The 21,858-nt window shown below is 35.6% G+C and overlaps 1 protein-coding gene across 1 annotated transcript in view; it reads left to right on the forward strand.

Moving 5' to 3' along the window:
• LOC110375969 (frizzled-2) overlaps window positions 1-21,858 on the forward strand; it is a 159,955-nt gene that overhangs the window by 57,363 nt on the left and 80,734 nt on the right. Inside the window, exon 3 of the mRNA XM_049850604.2 lies at window positions 2,739-2,771. The gene's annotated coding sequence lies outside the window, so the exon portion shown is untranslated. The remainder of the gene's footprint in view (window positions 1-2,738; window positions 2,772-21,858) is intronic.

Raw genomic sequence — 21,858 nt, forward strand, 5'->3', positions numbered from 1 at the left:
AAATTTACTTGCCTGGAGGAGGACCATGATTTTTCACAATTTTTCAGGCACATTTTATCTCAATCAAATTTTTATATCATCAGTAAGACAGTAAGACTTGTGACAATATACCAATTGAACAACAATACTCATTTTCTGTTTGCTGTACAAAATATTGAAATCAATATTTTCTCTATAAAGTCAACTGCAGAACGTTGGCCTCAGTTTTCTGAGAAATAGGCTTTCGCCCTAGTTTCTTACGACTCTCGCGAAGCCAATTGCTTTTAACAGCCCCTTATTATTTTACTGCAAATATAGGTCAAGTAACAAATGGTGTCAAAGTTCATTTAAAAAATCTATTGCAATGGTTAGCAGAGCATTATGGTCTTTGCGATAATTAATTGGATAACTCATACGAAATAGCTACTTTACTATTTATTTGTGCAATATAATCAAACGTTACTTAATTTTCTACATAGGAATTCACGTCAATATAACAAAGAATTAATTTTATTTAGTTGCTTTTGAGTAATTGGCCTTTAGTTTCATCGGTCATTGACACCTACTTTTCCTAGATTTAACAGCCTCAATTTAAACCAGAACTTTTCTATCAACCTGCCATCCTACCTAACCATAGTTACGTTTAACGACTAGCCATAGCTTGTAGAACACGCAGTTAAATTTAATGGCTCGATTACTGAAGCTGTACGGCCGGGGTTACACGGGTTACCGAGGGCTTCGGGGTTACCGGGGTTACTGGGTATTTAACTTGCATTAGCGAACGCCAACTACTTATGCTAATGGCAGTTATATGAGAATATCATTGTGGGATATGCGCTTAGTTTCGTCTATAAGACAGATTTAGTCGTGAAACTTTAAATGTAGCGAAATAGCTGTTAACAAGTAAGTTCTGTAACTAAGTTAACACCTTCAGTTCTTAGAAATCTTTGAGGTCAAACATGCTGGAACGATACTCTGCTACCTTGCTTAAAAGATTAGGTTCTTCAAGATAACATACACGGAAGAAAACACCATACTACAAGAGTTTAAAGCAAAGACCCTTAACAGTAGTCAACCATTACCTTAAAACTACACCTAAGCAGCATACTGGGACCTCTATTAGTAGAACCACTATTTTAAACAAAGAACACTACACACTGCCAATGAGTTTGGCGCGTAACTGCGGCTCGTAAATCTACGGAATAATGGCGTCTACACCCGGAACACGCATGTTAAGTGCGCGGCGCGGGCGCATGACAACGCAGGATGCGGTTACCGACAGTAACTAGCTGGGACATACGACCCTTGTGGTTTGACAAGAATGTTGCTTGTTTGGTTAATAGTAATTTACGGGTAAACATTGTGGTTAAAAAATGTAAATCTGAAGAAACGGTTTTCTCAATTAACCTCTGATCTACTCACCTTCGCTTTATTTCACTGAATGTGTAATTCATAACTTAAATACAAGAACATTTTGTTCCCTCTTAATTAACGGTATTCTATGCAAAGCCTTAAGCAAAATCTGATTACATGAGCTGGTAATTTCTCTATTTAAAATGATGTCTGCTTGTTCATCCATTGCCTCTCACGGAGTCAGTAAATTCGGATCGGATCCCATACAAGTTACTCGCGCTTGCTCGCTTATCTCTCGATCCGTGAGTCCCCACAATATCTTGGTGTACGGGTGTAGTACAGCACTAATGCGTCTAATTATTGTGTTTAGTGAGCTCGTATAAACACGGAGTTACACCACGAGGCAGGACGTCGTAATACTGCAGTTATACTGCTGTGGTGGACCACCGTGCTGTGTGCTGCTAATTAACTCATCATTCACTGATGGATGCGAGAGGTCTTTATAAGCTTGTTACAAAATAAAAATAGCATAACTTCAATGAATGTTCTTCATGTTTTGCTAATAAAAACATAGTTTCTAGGCTTTCTAGGCTAGGACCTCCTAGTGATTTCACAAGGTGTATGAGTATACCAAAATTATATCAATTGCCTGGATGTTAAAATATATGTACTTGAGAAATACATCAACTTTGGATTTCAATAACCTATCTATCTATATGTTAATTTGCTTACTAGAGATATGATTCTAAAAGTTGTGGTGGCTACTTAGTAAGCAAATCCACACATAAATTATTAAAAATGACAAATGACCAATAAAATACTTTTAAGCAGGCACATTTTGGTATCGGAAATCATTGCGAACTTTGAATTCCGTACCGATGTCCTGGGAACATCGGTGGGTGGTCTGATTGTGACGCAGGCAGAGTATCTGCGTGCAAAAACCTGATTCCATTAAAGTTTCACGGTGGCCACAAAGTTGTTCCGCTTTGGGACAAAAACTTGTCACTTGTACTGATAATGAAGCCACTACCTTCATTTGGGATAAAATACAAATGGTTTTGTGTAAGATCTTCCTCGTTGAGGCTTTTAGACCTAACTTTATTTCTGTACCTATTGAATTTGTTTGAGGAGCGAGACTAAAGGAAGTATTCCAATAACCAAAACGATACCATTATGTTCTAAGTTAAAGAGGAAATTAATTAACGATTAATATACTAAATTGAGGAAGCAAAAACAAGTCTTTTATCTTCAAAAAGAGCAATAAATACATTGAGTATTGATAAAAGCTCAGCATCGTTTCATTGATTCAAAGCAGCGCATTTTATCATTCATTCATAAAGATAAATCGTTCACCTTCAATCTCTTCACTCTTATCTGTACTAATAAAAGATTATCTATCGTTCCAGATACTGTGACGTCATCGCGATCGCTCCAACTGGGTGAGTTTTATACACACATCAATATTCATTGATAATAATGTTATCTATGTTGTAATTAATGAGCCAAGCAATAATGGTCTTTATTCTAAAGAAGATAGAGATGTAATTGATAAAACAAAAGCTAGGGAATGCAGGCCACACGCAAAGTTCGCGTGGATAGTAGAGGTGACATGCGGTGGGCGTATTACATATTGGGCACATAGATTATGCATTTACCCAGATTCGAATATGTGATGTAGAACCTTTTCTTACTCTTTACATACCCTTAACTATTATGTGCCGCTATAGTTACTTCTTCTTATAAGAAGTCAACGGCTTCTATTGCAACCAATTCAGCATTCGTTTGAAACCCACCTACCTAGTTAATACTGATACTAAGTCTTGCTCATCATCAGCCTAGCCCTTTTCTGAATATGTTTGTGTCGGTTTCCAGTCTATCCATATGACTTGTAGTTTCTAATTCTATCTTCATATTATCCTAAAATACTTATGTCGTATCTACAATAAGACTAATCTACAGGCAGATGTGACAATAGCAAAGTTGGCAAATGCGCGGGCGCCGCCGTGGGAGGCGCTTGCATGTAACTAACGAACGACTGATTTAACTGCGTGTACCAGATAAATGAGCATTACTTTATATTCTACTGAATAATGTTACTTAAGCACATGAAAACATCTGTTGTAGATCAAGGATAGCGGCAGTGTTTGATCATATACTTATTGTATTGTCTAGTCATATATGTAATTGTTGTGATGACATATAAAACGTTCATAATTATATCACTAATGAGTTTCACGTTCCGCATTCTTGCCTTGAAGCTTTATAGAGGTCTCATTTTGAATTTTGTTAAAAATATTAATCATTTCACTACACAAGTACTATAAATATTCGTACAGATCAACTTTTTCCCAAATATGTTGGGGTCGGCTTCCAGTCTTACCCGATGCAGCTAAATACCAGTGTTTTACAAGAAGCGACTGCCTATCTGACCTCCTCAACCCAGTTGCCCGGGCAACCCAATACCCCTTGGAGTCAGACTTACTGGCTATTATAAATATTCCTACAGATAACCACTGATTTTAGTCTTTCTTATTTATAACACAATAGTGTAAGTTAACGAGCTGGCCGTAGGTTGGCGACAATAGCCGAGTTAGCGAAGTACCGTCCGTCGCTTGCGCAGCGCGGGCGCCGGGCGTGGGACGCGCAATGTAAGCTCTCTTGTCGCAGATAAATATCAAATCATGTGTGCATTATTAAAGGTCAGGGTGGTACTTAACGCAGAGTTATTCAAGTGAGATTAACATGAAATGAGAAAGATTATTACGTAGGCACAGATTTCAATTTTTGAAAATGTTGAACAAGTTACCTGTCTATTTCAGAAAGAACATTATCATCTTTCACTCTTTCTGACATCAACTTTATAGTTTTCAGTTTTTTTTAAACGGTTTTATTTAGCTTACCCTGTTTGTTTTATTATTTATTCTTGGGTCAAAGGACAATGGGCACAAATATATGGGACCTGGTATACCCCACCAATAGGAATGTCATATATACCATTGGATAGGTCTTTTTATGTAGAACAATATTTACTATGACAGCTTTGCTGAAATGTTTGTCCGTTCTGAGATATAGATCAAAAACTGTGCTAAAGTTAGAACAAAGTAATCTATTCATAACTCAAGTTTTTAAAAGAAAATCTAAGTACTACCAAGTGTAAGTCTTGTAAGAACTACCTGCTGTGCCCGTTAGGGTCCATAATTGTTACGCCAACATAGATGGGAAAAAGCTCGGGAATTGGATCATCTAAGTATACAAATCATTTATTGTATTATTTTAATGTACATCCGAAATAACGTCATTTAGAAATGTTAATATTATTTTCATATTTATATCCTCTATTTCAATTATAAAGTGGAACTGCTAAATATAATAACAAATGTAGACTGGCGGGCACAGCAAGTAGGTACTTATTACTTCGAAGACGATACACGTGGTGGCACTTAGATTTTTCTTTAAACACTTTATCTGTATTCGTTTTAAGATTGTTTTTGATCTATATCTCAGAACGGACAAACAATAGAACAAAGCTGTCATAGTAAATATTGTTCCAATTAAAAAGACCTATCCAACGATAATATGACTTTGCTATTGGTGCGGTTTCTCATTACGCCCAAAATCCAGTTGATACAATAAAAGGTTGAAATACTACATAATAGTAACAATTATGGACCCTAACGGGCACAGCAGGTAGCACTTGCAAGACTTACAATTGGTAGTACTTACATTTTCCTTTAAAAACTTGAGTTATCAATAGATTACTTAGTTCTAACTTTTGCACAGTTTTTGATCTATATCTCAGAACGGACAAACATTTCAGCAAAGCTGTCATAGTAAATATTGTTCTACATAAAAAGACCTATTCAATGATATATGTATATGACATTGCTATTGGTGGGGTATACCAATCTGCCCATTGTCCTTTAGTAATTCAAATTTAAGTACCTTGCTGTTGTCAGATTGATCTGAAATTTGGTACACACCTTTAATTCCGATGACAATACAATATACTAATATCAATAACATTATAAATCCAAGATGGCCGCCGGTACAAAATGGCGGATTACATATTTTTCAACCCCCTCAATATGGGTATCAAATGAAAGGGCTACTCAAGTAGAATACTGTCAGCAACCCCAGCGGGGCCCAACAGGGCCAAGGCCTGCCTGGGCTGCGGGATTGTCCTAGTACATAAAAGGCCTACGACGAAACACAACGGTTTTTAGTCAGTAAGAGTCTGGCACTCCCTCACTGCTGCTGACCCATATATAGAATGAGGAATATTCGGTAGGCATTTTCATTAAATACTAAAAACTAGAAAATAAAAAATCGGTAAAAAAACTTTTAAGTTAAACGGTTTTATCTTACGTGCACTGAAAACTAGAAAATAAAAAAAAACTGTTACTTACCTATAAACCTACATAGGTGGTCCCGGTCATATTAGACTAAAATAAAAACGTGGGGGCCCTCTGAAATCCTACCTATGGCAAAGCATATCTTTATACTTTGGTAGATCGTGAGCTCGGCGTTCGCTGGTGAAGCCGCTACGGCTGATAATTGATTGTCAAAATCTCCAGTTACGATTATAGTAAGTAGAAACCACCCAAAACAAAAATGTGAAAGACTGCCAAGTTCGATAATATGGAAATGCTTCGCCTATAAAAGAAGTGAGATCTGAATAAGTACCAAGTTCCATACACATACCTCAGTTAAAAATAGTTACTTTTTAATGATGTTACTTGGCAAGTTTTCATACACCTTGTTATAAACCTACTAAACGCAATGAATCAAGTATTTAATTTTCTATTAAAACTTGCCAAGTAGTCATCATTAAAAAGTAACTATTTTTAACTGAGGTATGTGTATGGAACTTGGTACTTATTCAGATCTCACTTCTTTTATAGGCGAAGCATTTCCATATTATCGAACTTGGCAGTCTTTCACATTTTTGTTTTGGGTGGGATTTCATTTATTTTTGTAAGGTTGTTTATTTTATTTTTTCTTATGATGAAGTTAGTTAAAGAAATGTCTCATTTATACTATCTTTTAGATTTTTAATATGCACTATGTTTCTTAAAAGAAATGAACTAGATTAACTATGACTAGATTTACCAACTGACTGACATGACATGTTATCATATATTATGTTCGTGGATCAAAGTTACACATTCGTTATTTTCGAAAGTGATTCACACTTGGCCGTTTTCAGATTCTTACTTTACTTTGACTAAATACAAACCTTTGTACCATTCGAAGATATATTATATAAATATAGATAAATTTAGTTCGTTTTAGTTCCTTAGGGGCATAAATTTACACCGGGTATAAAACACCTTCATTATTTTGAAACCGACTCACACTTGGCCATTTTCAGATTTTTCCCTTTACCTTGACATAAAGACCTACCTCCATGCCAAATTTCAAGTCAATACGACCATTGGAAGTGGTCTAGGTTTTTGATGAGTGAGTCAGTGAATCAGTGAATCAGTGAATAAGTGAATAAGTGAATCAGTGTATAGTAAAAATAGCGATTTTCTGACGTCAATATCTCAAGACCTACAATAGGTATATTAATGAAATTTTGTATTTTAGATAAGTGAGGGGGTCTCAACAGATACTAGAAATTTGATATGCGTAAATAAAATAGATTTTGAGTTACAGGGGGGTCGAATTTGGCCCGAAATGGTTCGTGTAATATAACCCACGGCCGGTGTGTCGCCTTTTTTGCTCGAACTTGGCGGACACACTGCCGTGTGTCTAGATATAGTAAGTAGAACCTCTAGAAGAAAGTATTACAGCAATAGTTAGGTAATGGGCCCCACGTTTTTATTTTAGTCTAATATGACCGGGACCACCTATGTAGGTTTATAGGTAAGTAACAGTTTTTATTAACACTATATCGATAAGAAGACTATATCATTTCATTTATTTCTCTCATAACTTCTTAGTTGCTTAGGTAACAACCTACCACCTGAGTGGGTAGTTTCTAAATGACAAACATGAAAGCCTAGCCCAAATACCATTAATTATTCCTTACTACATGCGCTCATTCAATTACAACAGCATTGACTAATTGTAGTACTAAATAGCTAAAACAATTGCCGTGCAGTTGTCAATGTGACAATAACTATTACTGAGAGCGGCGCGGGCGCACACGTGGGCGGTATTCAATACTGCATGAGGTTTTGTCATACATATGACTTGTAGGCGAAGAGACAATAGTTCATGTACTTACCAACGTGCTTATGTCAATAGTAAGGTAATTAAAAGCTTCCTACTTGAATGAACAAACTAACAAACGATTAATACCTATATCGAAAAACAATAAGGTTTAGTTATCTGCCGATCAGATGACTAATACTATTAGTAGTAACTTAGGAAAAGCTTCTAACTTCACTTTCAACAATATCACGCAAAATGCTAGAAAGATGATGACACAAAATTCCAAAGAATTTAATCGCATCAAAATCAATCAATTCTAACGAGAATCAATTCAAGGAATTTATAGTTTTTTTTATTAGGTTAATAAATATATCCATCATAGTCAACACATAGAATGTAACTTACCTTAACTTCGTGAGACTTGTCTGATTGCAAATGAAGTGTCTGCTTCGTCGTGTCAAGTGTATATGAGTTCTGTCACTCATTCTGAGATGTACAAGAAAAACGTGCTATATGTGAATACATCAGACAGTTCTCAGAATTTATACATCGGAACTGTTGCCATAAACCTGTGATGTTTTCCTTATAAACAGAGAGCAAAAACTGTATACATGACTTACCTATCTACAGCAATATTAGCAAGCTGAAGAGTTTGCTTGTTTGTTTGCTCGAACCCGGCAATGTCAGAGACTACTGGACTTGAAATATTCTTTGAGTGTTAGATAGCCCATTTATGGAGATATGCCATAAGGCGATTAGACTTCCCGCGGGATCCGAGTGAAACCGCGTGTAGGAACTAGTGTATATTATGCATAGACAATCTGTCTGATTATACCAATCATGACATGGACTTAAAGATTTATCAAGTGTCTTTAAATGTCAAGTTGTTATATTGTTTTAGTTCCGAGAAATAATCGTGCCTTAAATATACTACTTAATAATGACCGTTTGACTTTTCGTGCTAATAACACAAGGATTTCGATGATGTGATTCACAAGAACCTACTTTACATCGTGATAAAGTCAGGACGTGCCTTAAATTCTATTTGATTCTTTTACTACTTTTGGACAAATCTTAGTAACCAAACAAAAATAAAATATCGATGTGTGGAATAGTTTTAGTTTCTCAATGTATCGTAGTTTTTTAATGCTACCTTAAGAAACGTGAATTTGATTCAGTGGTCAATGGTTTAAGATGTGAGAATTACTAAGGTTGTGTGTATGTACCTAAAGATTTTTTGGAAAAGGATTTTTCAATTGTTTATATCGTGTATCTTGCCATCTGAACAAAATTTTTTTAGGATATCCAGATATCAATCAACATCATTCGACACACCACGTTCAACGCACTTGGCGCCTTCACTGGCACACATACATTTTATTTGTCGATTCAGCAGCCGTGCAGTCATAAACATACATTTTTATCAGGCAGTGTATCGAACACTTAGTTTATCAGTGTGCTCGTCGCTCAGAATGAAATTGATGGTCGTATCGGATGGCACGCCACTCGCATCACCGATCAGAAATATGCGAACGATTAGCATGCGAACAGTGATGCATTCCTGGAGATGGTTTTAGCCATATTTGTGCTTTAATCCTTGGAATTCTTGGGGCTGGGAAAACTTCCTGCCTTCAAAGTAAATTGATTAAGATTAACTCTCTGTGAAAACGTTTCATAGCGACACCAGTTTGTCATGGAAAAACTATCCCATGCCATCATTACCTAGCTAATATTAATCATGGTTTGAAAGACAAATTTTGGTCTGTTACCCTTTTTCCCCAATTACTAACTTAGATTAGATTTGGTACAATGGAGAAGGGCATCGAATACCTCAGTAATACATCGAAAGTTTTTCCCTAAATGTGTGAACTAACCTCCATATGGACGCAGGTGGAACAGAAAACATATAGTAAACACAAAAACATATGTCAATTTATATCCTTACCTAATACTTGTTGACCTTGAAAATAATTAAAACATGAAGATAAATCGATTGTTAAAACAATGAGCGTGTACAGACAGATCGATTGGCTGTCAGTTCGCGAGATTTGTACAACATGCGAATACTGATCTTGGGCAAAAAACTGAAGGTGACCTTTACGACAATACTGTCTAGCATATTACATCACAAAGTGCTTATAGGTATTCTGTGATATACAATATTCATTCATTGAGATTTGACGAGCTTTAGAAATCTTTTTTAATCCTTGAAGAGATTATTTTCCACCTCATTTAAGCTTATAACGCGCACGGTGTGTTAAATTGTGCATGCATAGTTAAACTTTATATCTAGAAGAATCATGATCAATATTGATAATTCTATTTCTAATATTCACTATTAGCAATTTTATTTCATACTAAGAAACGGTATTTAATTTGTCGCACACATATAAGAATAAATACTTACAGTTGGTATTGTCATCTCCGTACGTTACAGTATTACATCTGAGCGTAAACCCCACTTCAAAGCACCTTTCAAGGAGCTTAAATAAATGATACTTGACAACTATTTCCAACCGTATATTGCCAAGAGCGAACACATTATATGGCTCTATTTTTATATTAGTTTATTTTGTTTGTGTTATCTTGGAAAGTGCTGTTTTATATCCAGAAATACTTTAGCTAATAGACAGCTTCAAACCTAAGTGGAGGTGGCTATAAATTGTATTAAACAATTAGACAAAATTTTCCTATTTTGGGGCATGCTTGGGAAGAAAATATATGACACAACATTATCTATTAATGATTTTACTACTTAACTCCTTCATCTCGCTACAAGCCCGTGTTGGTTTCAGTCTATAATCAAACAATCTACATTATCTTCATGTCACTATTACCCAGCTATTGCACCCTACCAGCTAGAAGGAAGCCATATTCTCATTTTTTTTATTTTTTTGTAGTTGTTGTTCCTTCATGGCAATGTCCCCTCTCCCCCGCAGTCGGTAGCATGACACGGACTTTACCATGGTGAGCATGAGCGTGGTGTCGACAAGTGCAGCTGAGCAAGCCTCCAGCAGCATTAGCCGTGTTTGCGACCTGCGGGGAGCTCCGGTTACAAGTAGGGCTGCCAATGCTCTGCGAGATACGTTAGTTCACAACATCAACTACTTTAGCTTTGCTGGATTTTCTCTGTATTAGAGACATAAATAAGGCAATAATTTTAAAATCTATAAAAGCAGAAAATATTACTATTTAGCAAAAAGCATTCTCTTGAGGACCCAATATACTAACAACATAAACTTCAGTTTTCTGAAAACAACTGTTTACTAAGAATTTTCACATTCAAACTTCAAAATAAGTAAACAGTTTTTAAAGAAAATTTGACAATTATTGCCAGTGAAAATACGCGTCAATCTTTAAGCCCACTGATTTCATATCCTCTCAATAGAAACCCCTAATTTCCCAAAACACCTTAGAGCACAACCCTAGTATTGGCACCGGTAACACGATAACTGACAATTGGCAGCACTTACCGACGCTAGCGCCGACAATATTTACTTCAGCTAGTTCATCACAGCACAGTGCGGGGATTTACCATACGATGTGTTTGTACGAGGAGTAGATCATTAAGTTGCATTAGTAGGGGTAGATAGTTAATTTGAAGATGACATACTGAAAGAGACGGCCAAAACGATAAACTGAGATTTTGATAGACAAGAAACCACGTGCCTATGATCTCAACAACTGGTGAAAAAAATCTAGGTTGTAGCTGCATTGATCTAACTACAAAAAACCGGTCCATTAATTATCAGGGGTATTTGTATAAATCCCGTTCATTGATCAGGGTAGGTACTGGCTTATTTTATATTTTTTAAGTTCCGTTAAAAAAGTAAGTGTCTGTTTTTCTATTCATGATTGAAGAGAAACTTGCGTTCAATGTATCGTACTATGTAATCGCACAATAAAACACGGTATTAAAGCCACTGCAACCAAATGAACTTACCGTTTCGAAGTGAAAAACTTTACACCTCAACAGTCAGCTATACCGTTTCCACAACATGGTTGCAACTGTATACGACTCACACGCATGTTTGCCTTCTCTGTTTACCCGCCATATTGTACGCAGAAACAGACAGCACGGCGGTAATTATAATACTTAGTTGTATCTGTTTTGTGTGAAGTATACAGTATCTAGTATTGTGGAAAGCTCTTGTTTGTGCTTAGAAAGCTGTAGTAAGTTAACGCTTATCGTGACAGACATAGCTTTCAATAAAGCTTTACGTGATAAAGATAAGAGAAAATAGTGTCTAGAAATTCAAGGTTCAATACAATGCTCCGTTGAAAGTAGTTAGGTTTAGTAAATTAATGGCAAATTGCAAGATTGATTGATAAACACGAAAAAGGATAAAGAAAATAATAGTCATCATTAACTTGAAATGAAAACAGATTAGTTAAAATTTCTAGAAACTTACGAAAAATTGTGTCTCATTTAACATTTTCTCGATTTGAAGATAAGGTACGAGGTAAAAATTTAAACTAAGAAAACTTTTCAAAAATAAAATGGCAGACAATTTATTCGTTTCACGAACAAAAGAGGTCGCAGTTTAAAAATATCAGCTTTATGACGCAATAAAATTGACAAAACAAGTGAATTGGTGTCGTTGTCAAGTGAACAGACAAATGTTCATTGCTGGTAATATGTAAGTGTCATGGCGGCAAATGAGAGCATTATTCGCAGTGGATACGCTGCGAGGGCAAAGTTCCGAGTTCCTGGCTGCAGTGACTAATGTGGACAAATTGTTAGTGGAGCTTCATATTGTGTTGATGCTGGTGCCAGGAGATTCTAAGAGTTAGGAGTCGTTAGGGAGCTGAAATTCCACCACCAAATAATAGCCGCCGTTGCTTACGTCATTAAGTACACTAGATGTCCATTATTTTGATTAGAATGTTTATCAGCCTGTGTTCTAATTTTAATACTTTTGTTTGTCAAAAGTATAATAGTCACCGCTATAATAACTAGACGAATTCTGATTCTGTAACGAAATAACAATATATTTTTACACCAAACAAGAAATATCCAGTCCTATTGTCATAGGCCACAGCTGCAAAACAAGCTCTAACCAGCCTAACCCAGATTGTACCTACATAAAATTCTAGCCATGCCTACAGTTACACAAGTGTCAAGTAAATACGATATCTCGGCGACAACCCTGACAAATGACAATCGGCCGTGTTAACATCTGTGCCTAGTTCCATTTGACAGTAGAAAATAATAGTAAGTTCTATTGCTAAGTTTATCTCGCCCCCAGCAAAGCAATCGAGACTAACCCAGTTAGATAATCTGCCAGTCGTGAGTGTCCCGGGATTGTTGCTCGCCAGTGTAAACGGGGACAGCCCTAACTAATCTTATGACAATAGGGACATTGAATGCGATTAATAATAGAAAATAACTTTGTTGTATCTCAAATAACCACTGACTTTCTAGACCTCTTTTGTACCATGTGGAGTTAAGCAGGGTCCAAGCGGGTACATTAAACTGAAACCTTGGTAAATAAAATTCTTAATTTTAATTTACACTGCCGCAGTATTTAAAGGTCCTAAGATAAGATCAATAAGACATTAATAAAACCACAATCATTATCATAATACACAAATGCATTCTTACATAAACTTAAAGAATAAATTAAATACAAACACAGCAATAAAACTTTCAAATATTTAGAGTATTTTATTAATATTTATTGGCTACAAATCTGAGAATATGCAAAGTTCCGACCAATAGCAACCAGAGCTCATGAATATTTAATATAATGGCATTTAAGCCTGAACAGGACAAATAAATACTTACTAATGGCTCTATCAGCACAACGCATTTCCTACCATGTTATTATCGCCATAAATTGTAATGTAGACGGAGAATTAAGTATTTTTCTAAGTTACCATTTAATTACCTATTATGGAGATATGAATGTGGAATCTAAGATATAAATAGTTTAAATTTCACAAGACATACCTAAATAGTTTTCTCATCTCTTCTTCTGAAAACAACTTTCAACGTTAGATAGTATATTCATACTTATTTTCGACTAGCTTTCCGCCCGCGGCTTCGCCCGCGTGGAATTCGGTTATATTGCCCACAGCCGAATGAATGAAATGAGTCGAAAAGTGCACCGAATAAGTGTATGAGAACTATTATATAATCTGTGGTATGAGTGATAGACACTGATTCCAGAGCGAGTACAAAAAAAAATATTTATTTCAAAACACCTTTTTTTTTAGCGATGTAAAATCATCAAATGACCCCTCCCGCTGTGGGTTAGCAGCGGTGAGGGAGTGTCAGGCGTTGTCCTAATTGGCAGCGATCGCGCGATGGCGATCGCGCGATGGCGTTTTTCATCTCACTTGCGAGGTTCCGAGGTTCAAATAGGACACTCTGATGAAATCTGTATGTTTGAACTCATCGCATGACGAGAACGCATCGTGTTGAAGTGCATGAAAAACGCCTCGCAAGTGAGATGAAAAACGCCATCGCGCGATCGCCATCGCGCGATCGCTGCCAATTAGGACAACGCCTCAGACTCTTACTGACTAAAATCGTCGTGTTCCGTCCTAGGCTTTTTATATACCAGGGCCGCGGTATCTCTTTCGAACAACCCGCAGCCCCGGCTGGCCCTGGCCCTACTGGGCCCCACTGATTTCAAAACACCTTAAGACTAATTCGCGGCGAACCTTAACACTGCGATACAGAAAAGCACAACGCCATCTATCGAGCTATCGGGAAGCTCGCGATTGAACAATGAGCTACAGGTTAAAGCGCGAGATATCATTGCACTTCTTACGTATGTATCTTAAAAAAAACAACGTCACCACGTTTTAAAAAGCTATCATTCCACTTCATACGTATTTTAAAAAATTCGTTGAATTATAGTTATTTCAGGATAAGTAGATAAGTAGATGTAAAAAAAACAGTTAAGACGATAAAACAAATTGTACGTCATCCCTCGGGAATTCCTCATTTTCGGGGATTCATTATCGTACCATTTAGCTTCTAAATTTACATGTTTATATTCGTTTGCAATATATTACCTTGTTTTAAACGACACACAGCGCCATCTACAATCCATCCATCAAGCAAACAATATTTTTGTTTTCCCTCGGGAATATCTATTTTTTTTTCGGGATAAAAAGTACCTTATTATTTAATCCGGACTTCTAACTTTACGTCTGCAAAATTTCAAAGCAATCGGTTCAGTAGTTACGGCGTGAAAGCGGAACAAACAAACAAACAAACAAACTCACTTTCCGATTTATAATATTAGTAAGGATTACGTTTAATAGTTCGCAGAATACGGAAATTAGTAAACTATAAAGTTGATAAATGATGAGAAATTTGACAACCCTGGTCAATGGCCCATGGTTTCAACTTCTACTATGACGTAAGCTATTTATAATTCCTAAATACATAATTCGTAACACAAAAATAACAAGCTTTAAAATATGTGTGCCATTATCGTCCGCGTTTAATTAACTGTAGCGTAATTTGCATGTGTTAATTAACTGTGGAATAATTATTTACAAATTGTGCCTAATAATGACTGTCGCACATGCTGACTGTATTCCCAGTGTGCGCTCTGCCTAACACGTGATCCGTAGGGCTGCCACCTGATTTACGAGCTCACGGACAAACATATTATCACAGCCTTATATCTACACTAAAATACCCCTCTGCCAAGCAAGTGTGAACTTTAACCCATAGCGATAAAGTTAGTTTTGATTTTTATAAAGGTTTGTATGAAGATCATGAATCAGCTTCGCCATATTGAATTTTAACAGCAATTGCGAATAAAACCGTCAGCCTGTCAAAATATTTAAAGTTATTTGCGTATGCTAGTGTTAGGAAACGGGTAGAGGCGGCTACAGAAACAACAATAAAAAAATCAAAAAAACAATTTTAGTTAAGAAAATATCTACAACATTTAGATAATACAATTATTGTGAGTAGTAAACCTAATTACAAAGACATGACAAATGATAACACTAAATATAAATAATAGATTGTTTACAACTAGCACTGAATAACAAATTAACACGAGTATAGTTTCATGAGTCATGAACTCACGAGTGAATATTTGTTTATTTAAGGATGTATGTTGCTATTTACACACGATATTATAGATAGACAATACTACGTACCTAGTAGTAGTACGAGATGGGACAAAAGAAGTCATCGTCTACATCTGTCTATTCAACAAATGTCAAAACAGATTTGACATTGGCGGCCATTTGCAAAATGAGAGCATCTTCCAATAGGGTGCTTTCCTTTGGCCCACCTTACAGAAGAATTGACATATTGGATAGCACCCTACATATCTATACTTACTTCTCTTGCAACATAGGGTAAAAAGCACTAAAATTATAGATACGACAATTATCTATAGAATATTCTCGTTTCTCCATTCGACCCATATTTCGTCACACAACTGGTTTGAATAATTCAGCTCCAGCCACAAATAACGGCTAATTAGATATTATTTATCGTCTATAAATTATACATCGATGCTAAGATATATAATTTACGACGTGGCTTAGATCATAACTCTGTACTTAATGATTTAGACAAGCTCGTTTGTACTGAGAATGGCAGGTTGTGCTTAATTAATGATGCTTTTATTAATTTCTACAGTTTCTACTAGAATATCGACTGTTTGGGTAAATGTTGCAATTGTGTGTGCACTAGTATTTAATTGGTTCTTACATTGTAATATGTTAATAAGTTGTGACATTTCCAATGCGTTGGTGTGTAAAGGTGTGCAAGCTTATTGGTCGTAAAATAAATAGTAGCTTATAGGTGCAAAACAAAATTAACACTACCTATTTTACCTGATAATTAATACTCTTTAACATCAAAAATAAAGCAAACAACTTAAAAGAAACTATAAAAATGAATATGTCAGTTCTATAAATTCTCAGTCTACAATATTTAAAAGGTATAAAAGGCAACAATTCTAAGAAGTACAATCAAGTCGTACATATGTAAGTGAGCTGCGCCCGCGCTCACATCTCGTTAAGTATGACGCCATAAGGGTCACAGCACACGAGATACTTTTTGCAGCTCGATGCTTTGCAAAACCTATTAGATTAACGAAGATACTCACTGATACTGTGATTAAAGTTTATGACCACAGTCTTAATTTCGAAGAAAACATGTTTAAGTTGTTATTTTTTAAGTAGATTTCTTTCAAAATCATGGAAAACTGTTAGAAGAAAAGTGTCAACATATACAGTAACATAAAATTTCCATCTTAACGGTTATGTTGATACCACAATTTATTAAATCAACACACGTATAACTAAACATGTTCTGGTACATCCACAAAAAACTATTATTTACATTTATTAAAAATCGCAGTCGCACAATCGCAATTTATAAAATAAAGTATTCCGTGTGCTTCGTACCTTAACCCCGAGATATCAATAAAATTAATGTGCCAACATCACACATGATATCGTAATGATTTATTTGTTATTTTTTCTGTTTTTAGCATTGAGGTCTCAGCAGAGGTCACCATAATTAGAAATAAATTAAAATGTTTGTGTTTCGAGTCATATTGTGACTATGAAGGTCACAGTTCAGATGATTAGAGCTAGAAAAACGTTTCTAAAGTAAGTTGCCGACTAAAAACTATCTTGGGTAAGATATAACCCAAAACAAAAATGTGAAAGACTGCCAAGTTCGATAATATGGGAATGCTTCGCCTATAAAAGAAGTGAGATCTGAATAAGTACCAAGTTCCATACACATACCTCAGTTAAAAATAGTTACTTTTTAATGATGTTACTTGGCAAGTTTTCATACACCTTGTTATAAACCTACTAAACGCAATGAATCAAGTATTTAATTTTCTATTAAAACTTGCCAAGTAATCATCATTAAAAAGTAACTATTTTTAACTGAGGTATGTGTATGGAACTTGGTACTTATTCAGATCTCACTTCTTTTATAGGCGAAGCATTCCCATATTATCGAACTTGGCAGTCTTTCACATTTTTGTTTTGGGTGGGATTTCATTTATTTTTGTAAGGTTGTTTATTTTATTTTTTTCTTATGATGAAGTTAGTTTAAGAAATGTCTCATTTATACTATCTTTTAGATTTTTTAATATGCACTATGTTTCTTACAAAGAAATGAACTAGATTAACTATGACTAGATTTACCAACTGACTGACATGACATGTTATCATATATTATGTTCGTGGATCAAAGTTACACATTCGTTATTTTCGAAAGTGATTCACACTTGGCCGTTTTCAGATTTTTACTTTACTTTGACTAAATACAAATCTTTGTACCATTCGAAGATATATTATATAAATATAGATAAATTTAGTTCGTTTTAGTTCCTTAGGGGCATAAATTTACACCGGGTATAAAACACCTTCATTATTTTGAAACCGACTCACACTTGGCCATTTTCAGATTTTTCCCTTTACCTTGACATAAAGACCTACCTCCATGCCAAATTTCAAGTCAATACGACCATTGGAAGTGGTCTAGGTTTTTGATGAGTGAGCCAGTGAATCAGTGAATCAGTGAATCAGTGAATAAGTGAATAAGTGAATAAGTGTATAGTAAAAATAGCGATTTTCTGACGTCAATATCTCAAGACCTACAATAGGTATATTAATGAAATTTTGTATTTTAGATAAGTGAGGGGGTCTCAACAGATACTAGAAATTTGATATGCGTAAATAAAATAGATTTTGAGTTACAGGGGGGTCGAATTTGGCCCGAAATGGTTCGTGTAATATAACCCACGGCCGGTGTGTCGCCTTTTTTGCTCGAACTTGGCGGACACACTGCCGTGTGTCTAGACCTACTAATAATCACTGTTCAAAAAAGTAGTCACTTTTTCAATCAGCTTCAATTTTTTGTCTTGAAAAAACCTTGTGGGAACACCTAACCCTATAAACCTAAAACAGTAAATCTGAAAATCACTCCCAAGCGTTATCAATAGCCAGCGACACCCGCGTCGATTCCACCCTGACAATTTATACCCTTCTACTTGTCTTCACAAACACACATCATTGAAACCCTTTACAAAAACCTTCAACTGACAGAAATATTACGCAAAAAACAAATCAGGTTCAACTCTAGTCATATCTTCAGACGTGTTCGAAGAAAATAATCCACATGTGAGCACCATACGTGGAAACAATGTCCCACGATAAATCCGTCGTCGCGGTACGCAATAACGCATGCGCTACAAATTGTAATGCGCGCGCGCAGCTAAACGTGTCAGCGCTGCGCCTGCGACGGCTCCCAGTAATGTAGTCTCGACAGCATGATGACTACTGCGGATATGGGCCTGATTTTAATACAGTGTATTAGTTTTAAATGGAATTTCAGTTGAAATGGTTGGCCAATGAGCTGTGAACTACACATTCCTGTAAGCATATTTCTGTAACTTATTATCTGTTTGGATCCTGTTTCTTACAAAACATTGATTGATTGCCAAGCAAGCCATTGATTCTCAACATAAAACCACCCAGTTTTAATATCAAATGAAAATCAATAACTCCGAAAAATTATGCATAAAAGAGAAACGCTGCCTCTATTCTCCCGCTATGCATTTTTCTTCAAACACACAGCTATCATCTAGATTCAAAATTTTAGAGTAAGATCTATCCTAAAAAGATATTTGAATACAGATCACGTACAAATAAAAGACACTAATTTATTAGTTTAATCCATGACCGCAATACTCGCATGAGTGATCAGAAAAAGAAGGTTGGAACGCAACAAGCCACGCAGAGATGCGCGCGCGACGCTAAACATGTCAGCACCGCGCCTGCGCCTGTCGCCTAATGTATCCACGACAACCGATGACTACCACCGATACTTGGGTGAAATAAACAAACATATCAACTAAAAGGAAATAATAGCAAAAAAATGGGCGGATACTATAATTCTAACTTCTTCACGCAAAAGATCTGCTGTATTCTTCCAATATATCAAACTATTGTTTACAGTACAGTAACTATTTAACAGTCTATCTATTACCCAGATTTCTTGTAAAACAGTTCAGTTGTGTTACTTTAAAAGCACAGCAAATAGTGATTTTTTATATACTTTTATTTACAACAAAAAAGTATACAATACTTATCCAAAACAATAAGTAAATACAAAAAATAATTCAGCATTATCTCTAGGTCTACGAGAAGCAATGGGCGATAAAAGGTACTTAGTTAACAACTTATTAAGTCGCCAGTCTAAGAATAAATTACTAAGGTCCACAACTTTAAGACAATGTTATTAAAATGTTAAATCTTAAAGAAACTTCTAATGAATTCAGCCCACTTAAAATTCTATGAAATCCTTTAGATTATCAAAGATGTTTCTGATGAAAATTTTAACTATTATTAGAGTCTTTTCGACCAATTTAAGGATTACAGCTTCCTCCGAAAATTTATATTTTTAGAACAGAATGCAAATAATGCTTATAAAGTATTTGCTGGTGTTCTCGTTAATAGCTTAACGCGAAATCAAGTTTTTTTCTTAATTAAAATTTTACAGTCAAAAGTCTTAACCGATTAGTATGAATGAAAGATATGAATGTTGTCGACAGCCGGATCTATTTATCTGTATATTTGAATCAACAACAAAATTGCAAAGTTCAGTTATTATTTCTGATACTAATTTCACAATAATCACCTTCACATCATTCAAGGTTATCTCCACATTAAGTAGATACTCTCATTGAATCTTATAGTTCTCCATACAAGCACACACTTGTTCGGTACAGTTACTGAGTTGCTATAATGGTCGGCGGGTTATCGCGAGTCACCCCTGCGCCCGCGCACCCACTGATTTCTGCGAACTCTTATCACTGCTTCATAGTAAATACTTTAAGACGGATATATCGGGACTTTACTTCTGAGTATGTGGGTTTTTGTAGGTTAATTTCTAAGGATGTAAATATAGAAATGATTTGTCCTTATAAGTATAAAATCCTGCATTAATTGGACAACTCAGATAGATGATTTACCGTTCAAGAAATAAATTCAATAAGCGAAGTTGTTCCTATCCATATATACTTCGTATTATATTCCATGCCTGTCTGAAATAATCAGAATTCTTTTACAGAAGAAAATGACAAGAGATCCGCCATTTTTGCGATATAAATAAAATATCAGCTGTCCTTATAACAGTGGTGAGGAGTACACATTTACATAAGTTTCTACACAAACATCACCACCTACTGTATAAGGTTACAGTCAGCAAAAACACTACTATTATGATAATGAAATATACCTATATTGCGATCGTACGGACAGGCACTAAAATTGAATAAAACAAGTCAAAACTTTTTAAAGAAGCTACTTACAATTTCAAATTAATACTTGTACATCTTTTTACAATAATTATTATTTAACAAAACAAGTGTCCATTAATAAAACATGCGTTAACTGCAATAAATCATCACTTACTTTCGATGCGGACTGTACATTGTTATTTTTTACGCCCTCATCATTACACACTCGCTAAATAATTCATTTGAATTAAAAATAAACTGGATGTATTGAATTAATGGAGATATTTTAGCTATGTGATCTGTACTGACTTGGCTCGAAGAGTTGAACTATTAAGTTGAGAAAAAACTGATATCAAGAGCTAGTTCCACTTTTATGGGGTTCATCATTATAAAGAGCTCAGACTCTTATAAATTAAATTCGGTATAATGGCCTTTTTTTTCATGCCTGATTTTACCTTAGTCCATACATGCTAGGCCACTGTAAAGCCAACTAACCAATGAAATCCTAATCGAGATAGAGATAGAAAATAGTTGTTGTGAACGTGTATTCGGGTAAAGAGAAGAATGGGAGAAGTCAAAAGCTTATCGATAAAATAAAAGCTTTCACCAACATGATCGATAAATTATTCATTCGGCACACATCACTATGTACTCACGATTACTTCTATTCAGAAACGAGGATGCTACTCGTGCATAAACTATCATTGCTAATCAATTCCAATTAGCCTATAATAAACTGGCTGACTAATGTTCGTTAATTAACTTTCCTTGCCAGCGCTGTAATGTTGACGCCTGCGCAGGATCTGCGTACCGGGCGAGGCGACACCACGCATGCGCCTTAGAATCTTAATTACCGACCTGGGAATTACAACAACTAGAAGGTGCACACAAGACTGTTTGTGCGTGCACTACCACATGCGCAAGCTTAACATCACCGAAGATGTGGAAACTGCCGTATAAAGTAGGTACTGCTTAAGTACGCCTATGTCCCTTCTAGTTATCATTAAGTCTTCGTTCCCGCATATCGTTCGCGCCATCTCGCTAACAGGTATATCGCAATTACATACTTCATCGCGACACCTGTATATTAGCCAACAGTATTGGTAATGGGAAA

This window comes from Helicoverpa armigera, chromosome 11, assembly GCF_030705265.1.
Source record: "Helicoverpa armigera isolate CAAS_96S chromosome 11, ASM3070526v1, whole genome shotgun sequence".
Taxonomy (NCBI): domain Eukaryota; kingdom Metazoa; phylum Arthropoda; class Insecta; order Lepidoptera; family Noctuidae; genus Helicoverpa; species Helicoverpa armigera.